This window comes from Salmo salar, chromosome ssa09 (assembly GCF_905237065.1).
Source record: "Salmo salar chromosome ssa09, Ssal_v3.1, whole genome shotgun sequence".
Taxonomy (NCBI): Eukaryota; Metazoa; Chordata; class Actinopteri; order Salmoniformes; family Salmonidae; genus Salmo; species Salmo salar.
Genome location: NC_059450.1, coordinates 2,038,902 through 2,062,150, shown reverse-complemented (window position 1 = coordinate 2,062,150; position 23,249 = coordinate 2,038,902). Strand labels below are relative to the sequence as shown.

At 41.6% G+C, this 23,249-nt stretch overlaps 1 pseudogene; it reads left to right on the top strand.

Moving 5' to 3' along the window:
- Positions 1-318: 318 nt before the first annotated feature.
- Positions 319-20,457, top strand: LOC106610580 (cartilage matrix protein-like; annotated as a pseudogene).
- Positions 20,458-23,249: the final 2,792 nt, after the last annotated feature.

Sequence of the window (23,249 nt, the reverse complement as noted above, 5' to 3'; positions counted from 1 at the left end):
GTGTACTCAAAACTTTGGGCTAGGCTACATTAAACGTTATGGCTATTATTTCCATACAATAATGGATTTATGAAGCACTTTTCCAGACCAACCCTGCTAGCAATTGCTGTTATTGCTGTTAGCTTAAGGCTAATAACAGCAGGCTAATGTACTTCACATCAATACCATAGGCATCTCATTGCACTTGAGGCAAACAAAATAACCATTGCTCTACTACTTCTCCCTCTTCCTCCATCATGGTGGCCCAAAGTACATGGCAATAATTACAGGTTTAATGGCTATCACTACTATCACCAGCCACCCGGGAAATGGCCAGTCATGTACCTCCGGCCCACAGCACCACCCCCTCCACTTGAACAGCCGGTCAGCACCCCAAGCGGCACCACCACTCCCATCATCAGTGCTGACACAGGTAAAAGACTTTAGGCAAAAAAGAAAAACCTCCTTTTGATTGAATCCCTCAAGGACTGATTGGTTTCTGGGTATAAATTTGAATCGGAACCCACCCTCTTCTTTTGGTGTTTTTATGTGGGGTTTTTTCTTCCTTTTACAATCTCTTTGTCCTAGGATTGAGCAGGTGCTGTCATATAAGTCACTATTCGGTAGTTTTTTTCCTCCTCTGCAGGTGAATCTTGAGAGAAGTAAACATGAACCTTCTATTTTGTTTACTATATTACATTGAAATTGGTTTGGTGTCCATGTTTACTTTCCTCGGAAATGTTCAGAAACTTCTCTCACTAAGCTTTCATCCACTTTTTCTTCAGACTTTTTAAAACTGTTCTTTTTACTGCTGTTTGTAGTATCATTGCTGTGTGTACTGAAGCAAAAACGGTTGCACGCTTAAAACTAACGCTCCCATGCAATCTATTTGAAATAGTAGTACCTAGTAAACTCACCAGTAAAACATATCAAGCTGACTTACTAAAACCCTCAGCAACTCCAGACCTGAATGTGAAGCCTGAATGTGTTTGATACAGTAGATGTGACAGAGGAACTCTGACTAGCAGTTCTCTGTCAAAGTGTGTAGAGCAAACCATTCCACCCTCGGTGGTAAAAACCAATGTCCCAATTTTCCCTCGCAGGAACCCACTGCAAAAGCCGGCCCCTAGACCTGTTGTTCATTATCGACAGTTCACGTAGTGTGCGACCCACAGAATTTGAGATGGTCAAAATCTTCCTGGCTGACATGATCGACACCCTCGACATTGGCTCGGATGCCACGCGGGTGGCCGTCGTGAACTACGCTAGCACGGTGAAGATCGAGTTCCTTCTTAAGACGCACTTCGACAAGGCAGGCCTGAACGCAGCGCTGGCCCGCATCAAATCTCTAGCTGCTGGTACAATGACTGGCCTGGCTATCAAGACGGCCATGGAGGAGACCTTCTCTGAGGAGTCAGGCTCCCGGCTAGCTAACAAGAACATTGCCATGGTGGCCATCATCGTAACCGATGGACGTCCCCAGGACACGGTGGAGGAGGTGGCCGCGACAGCGAGGGCGGTCGGGCATCGAGATCTACGCAGTGGGGGTGGACAGGGCGGACATGAAGTCCCTGCGTCTCATGGCCAGTCTGCCCCTGGATGAACACGTGTTCTACGTGGAGACCTACGGCGTCATTGAGAAGCTCACGTCTAAGTTCAGGGAAACCCTGTGTGGTAAGAGAGTGAGGCATTTTTTTTATTTAGTTCATCTGTATTTAAGCAGGGAGTCATGCTGAGACCATGGTTTCTTTTGCATGAAAACATCAATAAACAACACTTACACTATACATACAGTACCAGTCCAAAGTTTGGCCACACCTACTCATTCCAGAGTTTTTCTTTATTTTTTATATTTTCTACATTGTAGAATAATAGTGAAGACATCAAAACTATGAAGTAACACATATAGAATCATGTAGTAACCAAAAAAGTGTTAAACAAATCTAAATATATGTATTTTTTTTATGACAGCTTTGCACATTCTTGGCATTCTCTCAACCAGCTTCATGAGGTAGTCACACAGAATGCATTTAAATTAACAGGTGTGCCTTGTTAAAAGTTAATTTGTGGAATTTCTTTATTTCTTAATGTGTTTAAGCCAATCAGTTGTGTTATGACATGGTAGGGGTGGTATACAGAAGATAGCCCTATTTGGTAAAAGACCAAGTCCATATTATGGTAAGAACAGCTCAAATAAGCAAAGAGAAATGACAGTCCATCATTATTTTAAGACATGAAGGTCAGTCAATCCAGAACATTTCAAGAACTTTGACAGTTTCTTCAAGTGCATTCGCAAAAACCATCCTCCTCCATGCTTCACGGTGGGAACCACACATGAATAGATCATCGGTTCACCTACTCTGTGTCTCACAAAGACCCTGCGTTTGGAACCAAAAATCTCAAATTTGGACTCATCAGACCAAAGGACAGATATATTGGCCCAAGCAAGTCTCTTCTTTTTATTGGTGTCCTTTAGTAGTGATTTCTTATCAGCAATTTGACCATGAAAGCCTGATTCACGCAGTCTCCTCTGAACAGTCGATGTTGAGATGTGTCTGTTACTTGAACTCTGTGCAACATTTATTTGTCCTGCAATTTCTGAGGCTGGTAACTCTAATGAACTTATCCTCTGCAGCAGAGGTAACTCTGGGTCTTCCTTTCCTGTGGCAGTCTTCATGAGACGCAGTTTCATCATAGCGCTTGATGGTTTTTGCGACTGTACTAGAAGAAACTTTCAAAGTTTCAAGTTCTTGAAATGTTCCGTATTGACTGACCTTCATGCTTTCAACTCCTCCAACTTTAAGGACTTTTGGAGATCAACAGGCTAAGTCACGTTATGTCCTCCTATAACATGGGTGTACAATCCCTTAAGGGCCAAAGTCCAGCTGATTTGTGTGTCTTCCTTGATCAACTAATGTTATTGATCACCCAGGAAGTACACATATCTGGTTTCTCAGGTCGAAACTAGTTATTGGTTAAAAATCAAGAATGGAAACCAGCAGATGAGAACTGGTGTTGTGCACCTGTACCCAAAAAACATTGATTAATGTGTTAGGTACGCAAATCATAGAATAATAATTATGTCAACATTTATTGTGTAACAGCAATCTTTGATTAGATTCCGTATGATAACCCTCAACTGACCAATTAGAAAGTCATTGGTAATTTACATTAATCTAAAACGGAATATTCCTGTTCACGATGATGATTTTGTCAGACTAAGCCAATCAGCTGTGAGGATGTTTGTTTACAGGTGTGGATGCCTGTGCCTTGGGACACGACTGCAACCACATATGTGTCAAGAACAACAACTCGTACACCTGCAAGTGTCGAGATGGCTATACACTGAATGCGGACAAGACAACATGTACACTTTATCGGGAATGTGGGTATCACTTTATTTGATAGGTACCTACATAAGGACTTTGTAACACATTCATACCCATGAATAACCCTTTCACAAGCAATAATTTAATAAATGCTCATGCCAACAGCCACAGGTAGATTGTTCTGTTATGTCACAGGAATATTGCTTATATTGCAGATTTCAACTTGCGATTGTTGCCATAAGTATATTATGAAATGCTTATGTACTGTATGAGCTATCAATGCATTATGAATTCCTTGTGTAGGTACTATTCAAATAAAGTGTTACCCAAATGTTTTTTTTGTGTAGTGAACGTTTCTACTGTATTAATTGTGTAATAGAGAAAGGAGAGGGCAAAGAATACAAACAAGCCTTGTATTCAGGGGTAAAGGTAAATATTAATGTGAAAGATTTTGTCTTATGTTTACACTTGGCAGCAGGTTCTTTGCAATACCATAATGGATCAGGTTTGAACGGTTGGCGCACCTTCATTCCAGAATTCATGGGCTAGAAAACCTAAACGCTGCTGTTATGGTATGCATGCCCAGTGTTTGAAGTAGATTGAAATATGTGCCGGTGCTCATTTTGGGTGTTGGTACTGTTTTATATTTAGGTGCCGGAACATCGCAATATTTTTAAGCCAATATTCTAAATGAGGTACAGGAACTCATGCAGTAGAACATTTGATGTGCATGGAACTCAGTTTCTGTCTGTTCCTGCCGAAGTCAAGCACTGTACATGCCACTATCCAATGTGGTTATGCCAGCTTTGTAAGCTAAGGTCCCCGCTTCACTTTACGGCTAATACATGCTGAGTTTGTTGTGATGTGTCGGCGTGGCTTCTTTAGCATTCACACCCATGGAGCTGTAGAGTAGCCCGGGCTGCAGGGCCGGAGCTCGACCTGATCTTGGTCATCAACAGCTCCAAGAGCATCCACCCTGACAACTTTAAGCTGGTGAAGCGTTTCGTGGTGCATCTGGTGGACTTGCTCCAAGTCGGCCCTGGCACTGTACAGGTCGGCCTGATCCAGTACTCCAGGCGAGTCCGGACCGAGTTCACCTTAAACCAGCACCGGACTGACAAAGCTTTGAAGGAGGCGGTGAGAGGTGTTCAGCCAAGGGCTCCATGACCGGTCTGGCCCTGCACCACCTGTTGGACAGGAGCTTCACCGAGGGAGAGGGCGCCAGGCCAAAGTCAGCCAACGTGCCCCGGGACAGTCGAAAGATGACATCTCTGAGCACGCCAGGAACCTCAAAGAGCAGGATGAGGCCCCTTTTTCTTACACAGTATGTAACACCATTAAATGTTTTATTTTTACCCCTTTTTCTCCCCAATTTCATGATATTAGTAGTTAGTCTTGTCCCATCGCTGCAACTCCCGTACGGACTCGGGTGAAGGTCGAGAGCCATGTGTCCTCCGAAACATGACCCTGCCAAGCCGCACCACTTCTTGACACAGTGCCCGCTTAACCCGGAAGCCAGCCGCACCAATGTGTCAGAGGAAACACCGTACAACTGGTGACCGTGTCAGCGTGCATGCACCTGGCCCACCACAGGAGTCGCTAGAGCACGATGGCCAAACCCTCCCCTAACTAGGACGATGCTGGGCCAATTGTGCGTCGCCTCATGCGTCTCCCGGTTGTGACACAGCCCGGGATCGAACCCGGATCTGTAGTTATGCCTCAGCATTGCGGTGCCTTAGACCGCTGCGCCACTCAGGAGGTCCTAAGACCATTTTGAATGTAACATTTCAGAAGTTGTAAAACTCTAAAATGACTCCAGATATCTTCCCCTCCAAATGTAAAGCCAGTTGTCCCCCCCAACTCGAGTGTTTTATATGAATGCATGTTTCCTCATTCCATAGCTCTGTAATCCTTAGATGTCCCATCCCATGTATCGTCTACCCAGGTTTGGGTAGGTTACTTTCTAAATGCAATCAAATCAAATCAAATTGTATTAGTCACATGCACCGAATACAACAGTAAAATGCTTACTTACAGTGCCTTGCAAATGGATTAATTCCCCTTGGCGTGTTTCCTATTTTGTTGCATTATAACCTGTAATTTAAATGGATTTTTATTTGGATTTCATGTAATGGACATACACAAAATAGTCCAAATTGGCAAAGTGAAATGAAGAAAATTACTTCTAAATTCTAAAAAATTTAAAACAGTAAAGTGGTGCATGCATATGAAGCCCTTAAATAAGATCTGGTGTAACCAATTACCTTCAGAAGTCACATAATAAAGTCCACCTGTGTGCAATCTAAGTGTCACATGATCTGTCACATGATCTCAGTATATATACACCTGTTTTGAAAGGCCCCAGAGTCTGCAACACCACCCACCAAAACTCACGGACCAGGCAAGGAGGGCATTAATCAGAGAGGCAACGAAGAGACCAAAGATAACCCTGAAGGAGCTCAAAAGCTCCACAGCTGAGATTGGAGTATCTGTCCATAGGACTACTTTAAGCCGTACACTCCACAGAGCTGTGCTTTACGGAAGAGTGCCAGAAAAAGCCATTGCTTGAAGAAACAAATAAGCAAACACATTTGGGGAGTCTCCCACATGCTTTTTGGTTAAAACCAAACATATGGAAGAAGGTACTCTGGTCAGATGAGACAAAAATGTAGCTTTTTGGCCATCAAGAAAAACGCTGTCTGGCGCAAACCCAACACCTCTCAACACCATCCCCACAGTGAAGCATGGTGGTGGCAGCATTATGCTTGAGGATGTTTTTTCTTTGGCAGGGACTGGGAAACTGGTCAGAAGGAATGATGGATGACGCTAAATACAGGGAAATTCTTGAGAGAAACCTGTTTCAGTTTTCCAGAGATTTGAGACTGGGACGGAGGTTCACCTTCCAGCAGGACAATGACCCTAAACATACTGCTAAAGCAACTCTTGAGTTGTTTGAGAGGAAACATTTAAATGTCTTGGAATGGCCTAGTCAAAGCCCAGACCTCAATTCAATTGAGAATCTGTGGTATGACTTAAAGATTGATGTGCACCATCGGAACCCATACAACTTGAAGGAGCTGGAGCAGTTTTGCCTTGAAGAATGGAAAAAAATCCAAATGACTAGATGTGCCAAGCTTATAGAGACATACCCCAAGAGACTTGCAGCTGTAATTGCTGCACAAGGTGGCTCTACAAAGTATTGACTTTGTTGTTTTGAATAGTTATGCACGCTCACGTATTTGTCTATTTGTCTTATTTGTCTTGTTTGTTTCACAATAAAAAATATTTTGCATCTTCAAAGTGGTAGGCATGTTGTGTAAATCAAATGATACAACCCCCCCCGCCAAAAAAATCAATTTTAATTCCAGGTTGTAAAGCAAGAAAATAGGAAAAAAGCCAAGGGGGTGAATACTTTCGCAAGCCACTGTACGAGCCCTAACCAACAATACAGTTTAAAAAATATGGATAAGAAAAATAAATAAAAGTAACAAGTACTTAAAGAGCAGCAGTAAAATAACAATAGCGATATTATATACAGTGGGGTAGCGATACAGAGTCAATGTGCGGGGGCACTGGATAGTTGAGGTAATATGTAGGTGGAGTTATTAAAGTGACTATGCATAGATAACAACAGAGAGTAGCAGCGGTGTAAAAGAGGGGGGGGGCAGTGCAAATAGTCTGGGTAGCCATTTGATTAGATGTTCAGGAGTCTTATGGCTTGGAGGTAGAAGCTGTTTAGATTCCTCTTGGACCTAGACTTGGCGCTCCGGTACCGGTTGCCTTGTGGTAGTAGAGAGAACAGTCTATGACTAGGGTGGCTGGAGTCTTTGACAATTTTTAGGGCCTTCCTCTGACACCGCCTGGTATAGAGGTCTTAGATGGCAGGAAGCTTGGCCCCAGTGATGTACTGGGCCATTGGCACTACCCTCTGTAGTGCCTTGCGGTCGGAGGCCGAGCAGTTGCCATACCAGGCAGTCTTGCAACCAGTCAGAATGCTCTCGATGGTGCAGCTGTAGAACCTTTTGAGGATCTGAGGACCCATTCCAAATCTTTTCAGTCTCCTGAGGGGGAATAGGTTTTGTCGTGCCCTCTTCACGACTGTCTTGTTGTGCTTGGACCATGTTAGTTTGTTGGTGATGTGGATGCCAAGGAACTTGAAGCTCTCAACCTGCTCTACTGCAGCCCCGTTGATGAGAATGTGAAAGTGCTCGGTTCTCTTTTTCCTGTAGTCCAGAATCCGTTACAGTTAGTAGTTACCTGGCCAAAATTGTAATCAGTAATGTAACTTTTGGATTACCCAAACTCAGTAACGTAATCTGATTACATTCAGTTACTTTTAGATTACTTTCCCCTTAAAGAGGCATTTGAAGAATAAAAAAATGCATGTTACCAATTGAACAACATATATTGCAGGATAAATCAATGTTAAAGTTTACATAGCTGGCCATACACTATCGGTCAAAAGTTTTAGATCACTTACTCATTCAAGGGTTTTTCTTTATTTTTTACTATTTTCTACATTGTAGAATAATAGTGAAGACATCAAAACTATGAAATAGCACATATGGAGTCCTGCAGTAAACAAAAAAGTGTTAACCAAATCAAAATATATTTTATACTTGAGATTCTTCAAAAAGCCACCCTTTGCCTTGATGACAGCTTTGCACACTCCTGGCATTCTCTCAATCAGCTTCATGAGGTAGTCACCTGGAATGCAATTCAATTAACAGGTGTGCCTTCTTAAAAGGTTTGTGGAATTTATTTCCTTCGTGCGTTTGAGCCAATCAGTTGTGTTGTGACAAGGTATGGGGGTATACAGAAGACAGCCCTATTTGGTAACAGACCAAGTCCATATTATGGCAGCTCAAATAAGAACAGCTCAAATAAGCAAAGAGAAACGACAGTCCATCATTACATGAAGGTCAGCCAATATGGAAAATGTCAAGAACTTTGAACGTTTCTTCAAGTGCAGTTGCAAAAACCATCAAGTGCTATGATGAAACTGCCTCTCACGAGGACCGCCACAGGAATGGAAGACCCAGAGTAATCTCTGCTGCAGAGGATGAGATCATTCGAGTTACCATCCTCAGAAATTGCAGCCCAAATAAATGCTTCACAGAGTTAACACAGAGACTGTGTGAATCAGGACTTCATGGTCGAATTGCTGTAAAGAAAACACTACTAAAGGACAACAATAATAAGAATAGACATGCTTTGGCCAAGAAACATGAGCAATGGATATTTGACTGGTGGAAATTTGTCCTTTGGTCTGGAATCCAAATTTGAGATTTTTAGTTCCAACCGCCGTGTCTTTGTGAGATGCGGTGTTCATGAATGGCTGATCTCCGCATGTGTATTTCCCACCGTAAAGCATGGAGGAGGAGGTGTTATGGTGTGGGGGTGCTTTGCCGATGACCCTGTCTGTGATTTATTTAGAATTAAAGGCACACTTAACAAGCATGCTACCACAGCTTTCTGCAGTGATACTCCATCCCATCTGGTTTGCGCTTAGTGGGACTATCATTTGTTTTTCAACAGGACAATGACCCAACACACCTTCAGACTGTGTAAGGGCTATTTTACCAAGAAGGAGAGTGATGGAGTGCTGCATCAGATGACCTGGCCTCCACAATCCCCCGACCTCAACCAATTTGTGATGGTTGGGATGAGTCGGACCACAGAGTGAAGGAAAAGCAGCCAACAAGTGCTCAGTATATGTAGGAGCTCCTTTAAGACTGTTGAAAAAGCATTCCAGGTGAATCTGGTTGAGAAAATTCCAAGAATGTGCAAAGCTGTCATCAAGACAAAGGGTGGCTACTTTGAAGAATCTCAAATATAAAATATATTTCGATTTGTTTAACACTTTTTTGGTTACTACATGATTCCATATGTGTTGTTTCATAGTTTTGATGTCTTCACTATTATTCTACAATGTAGAAAATTGTAAAAATAAAGAAAAACCCTTAGGTGTTCTAAAACTTTTGAGTGTATGTGGATGTAAAAATGTTTTACTTCATGGGTTGGTTATGTATGCTTCTTCTAACCCATCGCTTTCTACTGCATGTAATAATACAATTAAATATGTTCACATTAAAAACCAAAGTCTATCAGAATTGCAGTCATTCCAATAAATGTTATATCCCTTGATCTTCAAGAATAGGACTTGGAAATATGGAAATATAGATTAACCAAATAGTTTTACCTGAGCATGACCTCAAAACTAAGGACTTATTAGACAGCCCTACTCTGTTGTTTATCATTTTGTTGTCATGGACGACTGATTGGGCTCATTGATTTGAGTTGAAAAATAAATGCTGCGCTCATGGAATGGCATGCTTTGAGCACTACTGAAAAGTGCTTTTACATGTGAAAAATTAATGCCATGTGCTGTATTTGCTGTAGGCCTATTGTTTACTTTTTTGTTGGTGTTCTTTGATATCTTGATAATATACAGCTGTTTAAAAAGGGCAAATCCACAGATGGAAACAATAACAAAACTGTCGCTCCGCCTATGTTTTGGTAAAAAGCTGAGGGATGGGCCTGGAGAAATGTAACCACTCTCAGATTAATAGACAGAGCTATGGATGCAAGGACTGACCATCCATGATATGACAATTATTGTTTTAACCATGTTATGAAGCTATACAGTGTTTGTTTACATTTACAATGTTTACAAATATTGGAGAAAAACTAACTTATATTTTGGGCTGAAGTTGAACAAAGCTCATGAGGCATTTATACATTTTATTCTTCCATATATATATATATATATATATATATCCATTGATTTTTCTATATATATATATCCATTGATTCTTCAAGATGGATACACGTATGTATATCCATTGATTCTTGAAGAATATAACTTATAAATGCCTTATGAGCTTTGTTCAACTGTCACACTCCATGAGAACCATATATATAATTTGTAAGTCGCTCTGGATAAGAGCGTCTGCTTAATTACGTAAATGTAAATATATATATATATATATATATATATACACACATCCAAAAATGGATGTAGCTGTGACGGGATTGTGTAGAGGTGAGTCAAGCGCAGGAGAGCAGAGATGTCCGAGATGCGTATTTAATAGGCAAGTCCCACAAACATACAGGTCGGGTACAATACCAAAACAAACGCTCTTGATAACAGAGAAAACCAGTTACTCACGGAAGGAGGGAAACAAAAAACAACGCTCCTAAACTTATACACACGATGTATAATACGTGAGAACCAATAAGGCACAACCTTAGCGAACAACATCACATGAACAATCCCACACAAACCTAGGCAGGCCAACATGGGTAATTATACAAACAGAAATGAAGGCAAATGAAAACAGGTGTGAAAGAACCACAGACAAAACAAACGGAAAAGGGATCGGTGATGACTGGTAGGCCGGCGACGCCGACCGCCGAGCGCCTCCCGAACAGGGAGAGGAAACACCTTCGGTGGAAGTCGTGACAGTAGCAACTACAGATGGCCAATTTAAGTCTATCAAAAGTGTGCAAGTTTGAGCATGTGTCCGTAGGCCTATGGATTTTTTTTTTTATCAGCATGAATTAGATTGAGCAATAAAAGCACCACTTTTTTTCCACAGGCTTGGATACACACTACGCATTTTTCACTGGCTGTCCACTGGTTTCAAAATCAATGATTGATAGGCAGCTTAAACTTCTTGAATTCAACCATTATTGGGTTCAAATACAAATTTAGATTTGTGAACAGCCATCCACAACAATCACAATCCGTAAGGCGCAAATAGCTAAATGAGAGAGCAGCAGTGTGAATCACATTGATGCACTATGTAGATATCAATAATAAGTGATATCTGTATCACCGTAGACTACATCACTACTGTCATCCTTACCTCCAAGCGTTTATTCAAGTTGGGTAATCTGTGGATGTCGACAGCAGTCGCACCATTGGAAGACATAGCTTGGATTGTAGCCTACAAAAGCCTATTCCTGCTCTTTTCCTGCGATCCATCAAACACATTTGGTGAGTCATCATAATGGTCTCTGACTTGTGGTCAGAGTCGCTCAGGTGTAACAAACTTAAACTTGCGCCTGTTTTCAATGCTGATTTGAATGTAAATTGAGAAAACAGAAGTGTCTGATGTTTTTTAGCAAACATCCTTTCAGAATTTAAAAGTAACCCTTGAAGTAATCTAGTATCTGTAGTCTGATTACAATATTTTTTGCTGGTAACGTAATGGATTACAGTTTTTAATCCATTACTCCCCAACCCTGCATCTACCCTACCTCAGTTTTGGGTTTGTCTAAGTGACCCTTGTCCTGTCCTGTCTTCCTATCTTTCCCCAGATGTGGAGATATATACAGTCGGTGTGGTTAAAACAGAGGAGAGAGAGCTCCAGGAGATAGCCTCTGTGCCCCATAGCCAGCATTACTTTAACTTGGCCACCTTTAGCACCATCGACTCCATAGCTCACACCTTAAAGAGCAAGTTGTGCCAAAGTAAGGAAGAAGGAAATGGATGAGCATAGGGAGGTAAAGCATGAGCTAGCTGCTAGCGGAACAGGATTTAGACACAGGAAAAGGACACGAAGGAGCTCGGCCATCTGACTTGTTTTTGGCCTCATGCGTTTGTTGGACCGATGCCTGGGTATCTCAAATTGCATGCCGTCACCTATGGTTTGCTTCAAATCTTCGGGAGACTTTGAAAATCTAAGTATATGAACTATTAGATGATGGGTGTAACAAGTGCGCTGAGAGTCGGTAAGCAAGTTCAGGGAGTGAGTGTTTTAATAAATAAAAGAAACAATGAACACAAAACACAAACAAGCACCGACAAGAAAACCGAGTAAATAAAACCTGAGGAAAGAACCAAGGGGAGTGACAGATATAGGGAAGATAATCAAGGAGGTGATGGAGTCCAGGTGTGTCATGAGGCACAGGTGCGCGAGACGATGGTGACAGGTGTGCAGGATAAATCAGCAGCCTGATGACCTAGAGGCCGTAGAGGGAGTATACGTGACAATGGGTTTGTGTTATGATGAACAAGTGCTTGAATGAATGGCTGGCCCACCGCCTTGTATAAGCCTTAAAGTGATTGTTAACCTTTTGCAAAACCCAATTGATTTACCACTGACTTCCCCTCAATGATTGAAAAAGCTTCACCTGATCATTGACCAAGTACTTGACACCACTTGACTGTATGCAATGTCTGTATTTGTAGTATTGACTTTACATTAAGTCAACTAGTTTTCACACTTTTCATTAAGTTGCTCCAAAACCACGTAGTAACAGGAAATTATAATATTTGGTAGCAATTTGTAACTCCACAATTTGTTTCCTTGTAACCAATATGGAAAAGGGTTTTAATAGATTCCTAGGTGTGGATGAAGTGTCACGTTATTACACTTTACTGTGTAATACTGAGTAGCCTATCAACTTGTTAGCTATAACTTGTTTAATGGGAATTAGAGTTACTTAATGTACATTTCTATATAGAAATGTACAATTTATTCATGATTCAATTCTGCCACTGATGTCTCTTTCAGAGGATGCGAACGAGATGAGTGGGAATAAGCTGAGTGAAAACGCGTGCATGTGTGATGCTCAGATTGCCTTCCAGATGAAGATGCAGTTCACCATACAGGAGCTGACCAGCAAACATATCCTTTTACCTCACCATTGTTTTATAATGGGTGGTATTTATTTATTTAGCAATTTCACAAGACCTCAAAGCCACTACAGCCAGCTGCAATGTTGTACATACAGTATGCCTGCCAGTGGTGTATCACAGTTCTGAGTGGATTTATTTTTCTTCCATGGGAAAGAGAGAAAAAAAATCAGTTTTATAGCTAATCTCATGCTATTTTACACATTTTCCATGAGGCTGAGAGAAAATGTTGCTGTTTTCAAGCTCAGGGATTCTTGAAAGACAGGACAATCTCAATATTTGTCTCAATATTAACAACAATTGAAATATATAAACATCCGTTCAAAAGTTTGCAGTCACTTAGAAATGTCCTTGTTTTCCATAAAAACATATATAAAATGAGTTGCAAAATGAATAGTCAAGACGTTGACAAGGTTTTAAACAATAATTTTGTATTGAAATAATAATTGTGTCCTTCAAACGTTGCTTTCATCAAAGAATCCTCCATTTGTAGCATTGCAGACCTTTGGCATTCTAGTTGTCAATTTGTTGAGGTAATCTGAAGAGATTTCACCCCATGCTTCACTTCTGTATGTACCATACGGTCAAGCTGCTCCCACAACAGCTCAATAGAGTTGAGATCCGGTGACTGCTGGCCACACCATTATAGACAGAATACCAGCTGACTGCTTCTTCCCTAAATAGTTCTTGCATAGTTTGGAGCTGTGCTTTGGGTCATTGTCCTGTTGTAGGAGGAAATTGGCTCCAATTAAGCGCCGTCCTTCCTTCTTCAAGATCTCTTTTACCCTGTACAAATCTTTAAATTTACCACCACCAAAGCACCCCCAGACCATCACATTGCCTCCACCATGCTTGAAAGATGGCGTCAAGCACTCCTCCAGCATCTTTTCATTTTTCTGCGTCTCCCGAATGTTCTTCTTTGTGATCCGAACACCTCAAACTTAGATTTGCCTGTCCATAACACTTGTTTCCAATCTTCCTCTGTCCAGTGTCTGTGTTCTTTTGCCCATCTTAATCTTTTATTTTTTATTGGCCAGTCTGAGATATAGCTTTTTCTTTGCAACTCTGCCTAGAAGGCCAGCATCCCGGAGTCGCCTCCGGGATGCCAAGAAACCGAAGATCTCATACAACGCTGTGTACTACTCCCTTCACAGAACAGAGCAAACTCGCTCTAACCAGAATAGAAGGAGGAGTGGGAGACCCCAGTGCACAACTGAGCAAGAGGACAAGTACATTAGAGTGTCTAGTTTGAGAAACAGACGCCTCACAGGTCCTCAACTGGCAGCTTCATTAAATAGTACCTGCAAAACACCAGTCTCAACATCAACAGTGAAGAGGCGACTCCGGGATGCTGGCCTTCTAGGTAGAGTTGCAAAGAAAAAGCCTGGCCTCAGTCTGGCCAATAAAAATGTAATATTTAGATGGGCAAAAGAACACAGACACTGGACAGAGGAACTCTGCCTAGAAGGCCAGCATCTCGGAGTCGCCTCTTCACTGTTGACGTTGAGACTCAAAACAGACATTTGTAAAAAATGAAAAATGATTAACTGGAAAATCCCCTATAAAAACAACCACTCTATCAGATCTTTCAGGACTCTGACAGACTTGACGTTAGACAAAAATCTGACCGAGTAGCAATTTCGTTTTTCCTCAGTTACTTTATGACTCTAAAACATAATTAAAAATGACATATTTGAAACAAAATTAATATTCTATTTTAATCTATCAGGCAGATGTAGTTGACCATTTATGGTTGTGACTGTGGTGATTCCAATATTGTTTGTTTAAATCTATCAAAAGTGGAGAATTTATTATGTGTTTATTATGATATTATGAGTTGTCTTGTTCCACTACATGTAATGAGGACACGAATAAAGGGTCCTTATGGTATAACTGACCCTGCTCATTCCTGATTCATTTTAGACAAATCTGACACAGTAAACCAAATCTCCAGACGCAATGTTTTGAGAGAAATATTCTTTAATGCAAGGAACAACATACGATCATTTTCAGTTAATATTCATAAAATTTCAGCTCAAATAATGCAAAATAAATACTATAAAAAATAAAGTTTCCCTGCCGGACAAGGATTTTCCCGACTTTCAAGAATCCCTGAGCTATTTTCCTGCTATTCCACATATTTTGCCATGAGGCTGAGCGATAATGCTATCTGGGGGGCACAACCTCTGGGGGGACCCCAACCTCCCCATAAGGAGGCCTCTAAAATTCATAGGGCCCTTACGGGGGCTACAGGGTGTGTGCTACACCAGTAATGCTTTCCCTTTCCTCTTTCCGATTCCCGAGACAATAAAGAACTATGACAGTTTAAGATTGCTCATATGTATATAGTGTATATGTATTGAAGAAGACAAATGTTTCCTTGACTGTTGTCCACTAGATGATCTATCGAGGAAAGTGACCCAGTTTGGACGAATGCGTTGATTCTAAAGAGGATGCTGCAAAGAGACCATTCAGAGCTCACCCAGTTAACCTCAATCTAAAATGGCTGTATAGTTTTCCTGTTTTAGCAACCTTCATTATTAACAACAGTCCATTTTGGAGTTATGTACTGTATAACCTCCTTCAATCTATGTGTTTTACATATAAGACATTTTGTTTACCATTGAATGACTTGGCCACTAATGTTCCATTTGCTCACGACAGATAACCCCCATTTCAAAGTAGATTTTTTTGCACAATAATTTGCTCCCCATGGTAGCACCTTTCCAGTTAAGAATATTACATATGTATTTTATCTTCCACTTATAATGAAAGTGTAGAGGAAGCAATAGTCTATATCACTGACAATTGATTTGTTTCCTTATTGTGGCATGTGCAAGATAAATGAAAGACATGACACATTAAATGTAATTTATGTTAATGAATAATTATTGAGTATTCCTTAACTTGTATTTAAATAAGAAAATGAGCTTGTCATATTCATGTGGCTTAAGGTTTGTGTTGATGAGGTAAAAGGAAGTGTGCATTTTTGTGTAGTTTGTGTGTGTATATCAAAAAACAGTGCCTTCGCAAAGTATTCAGACCCCTTGACTTTTCCACATTTTGTTACATTACAGCCTTATTCTGAAATGGATTAAATTAAAACAAATCCTCAGCAATCTACCGCATACCCCAATACCCCACAATGACGAAGTAAAAACAGATTTTTAGAAATTTTTGCAAATGTATTAAAAATAAAAAAGAGAAATAGCTTATTTACATAAGTATTCAGACCCTTTGCTATGATACTCGAAATTGAGCTCAGGTGCATCCTGTTTCTACAACTTGATTGGAGTCCACTTGTGGTAAATTCAATTGATTGGACATGATTTGGAAAGGCACACACCTGTGTATATAAGGTCCCACATTTGACAATGCATGTCAGAGCAAAAACCAAGTCATGAAGTCGAAGGAATTGTCCTTAGAGCTCCGAGACAGGATTGTGTTGAGGCACAGATCTGTGGAAGGGTACCAAAAAATGTCTGCAGCATTGAAGGTCCCCAAGAACACAGTGGCCTCCATCATTTTTAAATGGAAGAAGTTTGGAACCATCAAGACTCTTTCTAGACCTGGCCGCCTGGCCAAACTGAGCAATCGGGGATCAGGTAGGTGACCAAGAACCCGATGGTCACTCTGACAGAGCTCCAGAGTTCCTCTGTGAAGATGGGAGAACATTCCAGAAGGACAACCATCTCTGCAGCACACCACCAATCAGGCCTTTATGGTAGAGTGGCCAGATGGAAGCCACTCATCAGTAAAAGGCATATGACAGCCCGCTTGGAGTTTGCCAAAAGGCACGTAAAGACTCTCACACCATGAGAAACAAGATTCTCTGGTCTGATAAAACCAAGATTGAACACTTTGGCCTGAATGCCAAGCATCACGTCTGGAGGAAACCTGGAACCATCGCTATTGTGAAGCATGGTGGTGTCAGCATCATGCTGTGGGGATGTTTTCAGCGGCAGGGACTGGGAGACTAGTCAGGATCGAGGCAAAGATGAATGGTGCAAAGTACAGAGAGATCCTTGATGAAAACCTGCTCCAGAGTGCTCAGGACCTCAGACTGGGGTGGAGGTTCAACTTCCAACAGGACAACAACCCTAAGCAACCAGCCAAGAGAACGCAAAAGTCGCTTAGGGACAAGTCTCTGAATGTCCTTGAGTGGCCCAGCCAGAGCCTGGACTTGAACCCGATCGAACATCTCTGGAGAGACCTGAAAATAGCTGAGCAGCAACGTTTTACAGGTGAAACGTCCATGCTGCATGCATGACAACCATTTGATCTAATTCAGTTTCATGGGAATATGCATTTCGATCTTCTTGAATGATGTAAGTAAGGGTGGTTCACTGGCCGAAATTAATCGAATTTTAGAGCAGATGGAGTTAAACACAAATCAAATTTTATTTGTCACAAGCGCCGAATACAACAGTCAAGTGCTTACAGGCCCTAAACCAACAATGCAGTTTTAAGAAAAATACAAAAAAAATAAGAAATAAAAGTAACAAATAATTAAAGAGCAGCAGTAAAATAACAATAGCGAGGCTACATACAGGGGGTACCAGTACAGAGTCAATGTGCGGAGGCACCGGTTAGTCAAGGTAATTGAGGTAATATGTACAGTGAGGGGAAAAAAGTATTTGATCCCCTGCTGATTTTGTACGTTTGCCCACTGACAAAGAAATGATCAGTCTATAATTTTAATGGTAGGTTTATTTGAACAGTGAGAGACAGAATAACAACAAAAAAATCCAGAAAAACGCATGTCAAAAATGTTATAAAATGATTTGCATTTTGAGGGAAATAAGTATTTGACCCCTCTGCAAAACATGACTTAGTACTTGGTGGCAAAACCCTTGTTGGCAATCACAGAGGTCAGACGTTTCTTGTAGTTGGCCACCAGGTTTGCACACATCTCAAGAGGGATTTTGTCCCACTCCTCTTTGCAGATCTTCTCCAAGTCATTAAGGTATCGAGGCTGACGCTTGGCAACTCGAACGTTCAGCTCCCGCCACAGATTTTCTATGGGATTAAGGTCTGGAGACTGGCTAGGCCACTCCAGGACCTTAATGTGCTTCTTCTTGAGCCACTCCTTTGTTGCCTTGGCCGTGTGTTTGGGTCATTGTCATGCTGGAATACCCATCCACGACCCATTTTCAATGCCCTGGCTGAGGGAAGGAGGTTCTCACCCAAGATTTGACGGTACATGGCCTCGTCCATCGTCCCTTTGATGCGGTGAAGTTGTCCTGTTCCCTTAGCAGAAAAACACCCCCAAAGCATAATGTTTCCATCTCCATGTTTGGCGGTGGGGATGGTGTTCTTGGGGTCATAGGCAGCATTCCTCCTCCTCCAAATACGGCGAGTTGAGCTGATGCCAAAGAGCTCCATTTTGGTCTCATCTGACCACAACACTTTCACCCAGTTGTCCTCTGAATCTTTCAGATGTTCACTGGCAAACTTCAGACGGGCATGTATATGTGCTTTCTTGAGCAGGGGGACCTTGCGGGCGCTGCAGGATTTCAGTCCTTCATGGCGTAGTGTGTTACCATTGTTTTCTTGGTGACTATGGTCCCAGCTGCCTTGAGATCATTGACAAGATCCTCCCGTGTAGTTCTGGGCTGATTCCTCACCGTTCTCATGATCATTGCAACTCCACGAGGTGAGATCTTGCATGGCGCCCCAGGCCGAGACAGTTCTTTTGTGTTTCTTCCATTTGCGAATAATCGCACCAACTCTTGTCACCTTCTCACCAAGCTGCTTGGCGATGGTTTTGTAGCCCATTCCAGCCTTGTGTAGGTCTACAATCTTGTCCCTGACATCCTTGGAGAACTCTTTGGTCTTGGCCATGGTGGAGAGTTTGGAATCTGATTGTGGACAGGTGTCTTTTATACAGGTAACAAGCTGAGATTAGGACCACTCCATTTAAGAGTGTGCTCCTAATCTCAGCTCGTTACCTGTATAAAAGATACCTGGGAGCCAGAAATCTTTCTGATTGAGAGGGGGTCAAATACTTTTTTCCCTCATTAAAATGCAAATCAATTTATAACATTTTTGACATGCGTTTTTCTGGATTTTTTTGGTTGTTATTCTGTCTCTCACTGTTCAAATAAACCTACCATTAAAATTATAGACTGATCATTTCTTTGTCAGTGGGCAACTGTACAAAATCAGCAGGGGATCAAATACTTTTTTCCCTCACTGTACATGTAGGTAAAGTTTTTAAAGTGACTATGTATAGATAATAAGAGAGAATATCAGCAGCGTAAAGGAGGGGAGGGGGGGCAATACAAATAGTCTGGGTAGCCATTTGATTAGATGTTCAGGAGTCTTATGGCTTGGGGGTAGAAGCTGTTTAGAAGCCTCTTGGACCTAGACTTGGCGTTCCGGTACCCCTTGCCTTGCGGTAGCAGAGAGAAAAGTCTATGACTAGGGTGGCTGGAAACTTTGACCATTTTTAAGGCCTTCCTCTGACACCACCTGGTACAGAGGTCCTGGATGGCAGGAAGCTTGGCCCCAGTGATGTACTGGGCCGTGTGCACTACCCTCTGTAGTGCCATGCTCTCGATGTTGCAGCTGTAGAACCTTTTGAGGATCTGAGGACCCATGCCAAATCTTTTCAGTCTCCTGAGGGGGAATAGGTTATGTCATGCCTTCTTCACAACTGTCTTTCCGTCCTTCCCTGTGGCTCAGTTGGTAGAGCATGGTGTTTGCAACGCCAGGGTTGTGGGTTCGATTCCAACGAGGGGCCAGTAGAAAAAAAAAAAAAGAGAGCAAGATCCTCCTTTTTTGGATGGCCAATGGGGAAATATATATCTACGCCAATCAGGGAAACTTCATTGTAAGTCTGGTAGCCTTTAAAAAATGTAAAAGATAGCAACACCCCCAAAATAATGATCAATAGCCTTTTTTTGTACAGTTAGTAAATGTGCAAGATCCAATTGTTTTAGAGTGTTTAATACATTCCCACTTCTGAATAGTGGATACCTCTTAGCTATAGGAGACTTAGAGAAAGTCAGTTATCTTGCAGATAAAGATGATGGTCAACTGTCTGTGTAACGTGATTGGAGCCATCAGTATAGCAGGGATCCACTGGTATGCAAGGTCAGAGGGCTACGTGGAGCCAGACTGCCCTTGCTTGGCCATCTCCTTCAATAACGGACGGTGTTAGGTCATGCACCATGACAAGGATGAAAGTGAGTGAATGGGCAAGGGGGGGAATGGGGTGGGAAGGCTTGTTGAGATGGCATAATCCTTGATCAATCATAATCCTTTCAAATGTCTGCTGTAATCACTTTTTGCCAAGTTATGCCAGAGGTCTAAACTGTATGAGCAATATTTTCATGTTTTCAAGTTTGGAGTAATATAGTCATAATGACAATGATGACGATAATCTTTATGAAGGTCGTTGCTCCACGGCCAATATCCCTTCCTTGCAACCCTTTCTCCTGTCCCTCTCCAGGCCCAGTGTTCATAGACATGCTGATGAACATGGCCAGTATGCAATAGAACCAGTATGGCAGCGTGCTTGCAGTGGGAGTACCTGAGGGTCATGGGTAAGGAAGTCAACGTGGTGCAGTTCTACACCCCATTCGGAGAGGAGAGAGATCCCGGCGATTCTAAGGTCAAGACTTAAGAATCTCACAGCATGGCTTTCAGATGTTCCTTGTTGATGTGGAAGGTTCCAGACAACCACGTTTCTGAGCTGAATGAAGGAAGTATAAATAAAAGTTGTATAATAAATTGTATTCATTAAAAGGTGTGGTAGATTTGGCATTGATGTCAAAAGGATTTTATGTGAACTTCAGTAGCCAGAATCATTGGTCAGTTTATTAGGTACACCAACCCCCACGTGGCCGTGGCTTGCTATTTAAAGTAGGCAGACAGGTATTGAGGCATTACCGTTTGATTGAATGTTAGAATGGGCAAAACTAGTGACCTAAGCGACTTTGAGCGAGGTATGATCATTGGTGCCAGTCGCGCCAGTTCCAGTATCTCAGAAACGGCCGGCCTCCTGGGCTTTTCACGCATGATAGTTTCTAGGGTTTACCCAGAATGGTGCGACAAACAAAAAACATCCAGTCAGCGGCAGTCCTGTAGGCGAAAACAGTTAGTTGACGAGAGGTTGAAGGAGAATGGCAAGAATCGTGCAAGCTAACAGGCGGGCCACAAACAGGCAATTAACAAAGGAGTACAACAGTGGTGTACAGAACGGCATCTCGGAATGCACAACTCGTCGGTCCTTGTCATGGATGGGCTATTGCAGCAGACGACCACAGCTAAAAACAAAATGAAGCGGCTCCAGTGGGTACGCGATCACCAACACTGGACAATTGAGGAGTGGAAAAACATTGCCTGGTCTGATGAATCCCAGTTCCTGTTGCGTCATGCTGACGGCAGAGTCAGGATTTGGCGTAAGTAGCATGTGTCCATGGCCCCATCCTGCCTGGTGTCAACGGTAAAGGCTGGTGGCGGTGGTGTAATGGTGTTTTCCTGACACACGATAGGTCCCTTGATACCAATTGAGCAATGTTTCCATACCCTGAATAATTCAGGCTGTTCTGGAGGCAAAGGGGCCGTACCTACTAAACTGGCCACTGAGTATAGTTATCCAATTAGGATTCAGCCTGTACAAAGTACACAGTATTGTCATTAGGGTACATGGCATTTGACCAAAGCAATTTTTACTCCCTTTTGCATAGCATCTGCAAACTCTGAAGGTGCCTCGCAATCAAATGACAGCGGTAGCTTGCGAAGAGGGAGTACTGAGGATCGGACTGGCTGGGGACTCCTACATTTACTTTGTCAACAAAAACCCTATTTACGAGGTAAAACAATAATCTGGGGTAAATAATCAGCTCCGCATGAATGGGTTTCACATGCTTGTACTTTGGTTAGATTGGCTTAGTTTTAAGACTATTAACATAAACCTTTTGTGAAAGGAGATTAATATTAAATGAAAAATATTTTAGTGCTATTTGGTTTGTCATGTTTGCTATTTTTAGGTAGGCAATTTCTTGGGACATTTTTAGTTGTTATGAAGACTGCGTTTTATATATTTGATTTTGCAATGTTGAGTTTCTTTGGATTAAATTGCAAGGGTAAGAATTGCATTGGGTATATGTTAATGATATAGAAATATGAGAAATTCATCATATATGTGCTGTAATACAGTACAATGTTAGGTCGGTTCATATTTAATCTGGTAATGACATTACTGATCAAAGTGTATAATGACTAAGGATAACATATCATTTAAGGATAGATTAAAGGAGTTAAATTCACCAACATAATGTACACTAGGAGAAATTACACATCAAAGCACTGGTGTAGCTGTACTTACTGAAGTCGGGACGATACCAGCATCACGTTATTTTTTCCATGGCAAAAATGAAAACACAAAGCAGATCTAACTCTTTGGTCTTTTAAAAACCTGCTGTATGTAAAATATTGTGTGCTGTACTTTGGAAAATAAATAAATGTTACTCTGGATTTCAACATAATGATTTGTTTGTTTCCAACATTAGGGCTGTTTTCCAAAATAAGTTGAATCCACTTCGTGTTTTTTTTTTCTTGCCCACGTTACTAATGAGTATCGCGATACTGGTATCATCCCGGCCCTAGTACTTACTGTACCGACTATCATTTTCACTGTACGCACATTGTAGTCCTAATGGAAATGCCGTCATAAAGAATACTTCTAATCATGTAACAATGCAACATTACACAGCTACTTTTTTTTATTACAGTTACTTATACCAATTTACATCATCACGACTAGTGAGTTCTGAGGGGGCTATAATGCATTAGCCAGGAGTCTCTTTGGTGGTCTTAGGTGCTAGACCAAAGCACCCACGCAAACTGTATTCAAGGTTGAAAAAGGGTTCTAAAGTTTGTAATTATCATATTAAAATGACTTGATTAGCGCTAATGACAAATTTATCAACCCCAACAAAAAAATCCTTTCTTTATGACCCACATAATTTACAATTCCTGTTGCTGCAGCAAACTGGCTAAAATGAAGATCCTACTAAGCACACAGACCTGGTACACACACAGACAGGCAGAAATATGGTTGCTCTACACTAACTACAACTATGTTGACTGGAATCAAAATTACATTTTCAAAGGGGGTAGTTGATGTAGGAGAGGCCTAAGACTTTGCTTGATTGGCCAATCATAATGCGATAATGACCCTGGCTTGACGAAACAGCCATAGTACGTTCAAAGCATTAAACTGTTTAACTGTTAAAGTTAAATGTTACTCAAATCTGACAAGGAGTAAGAAAGTAAAACTTTAA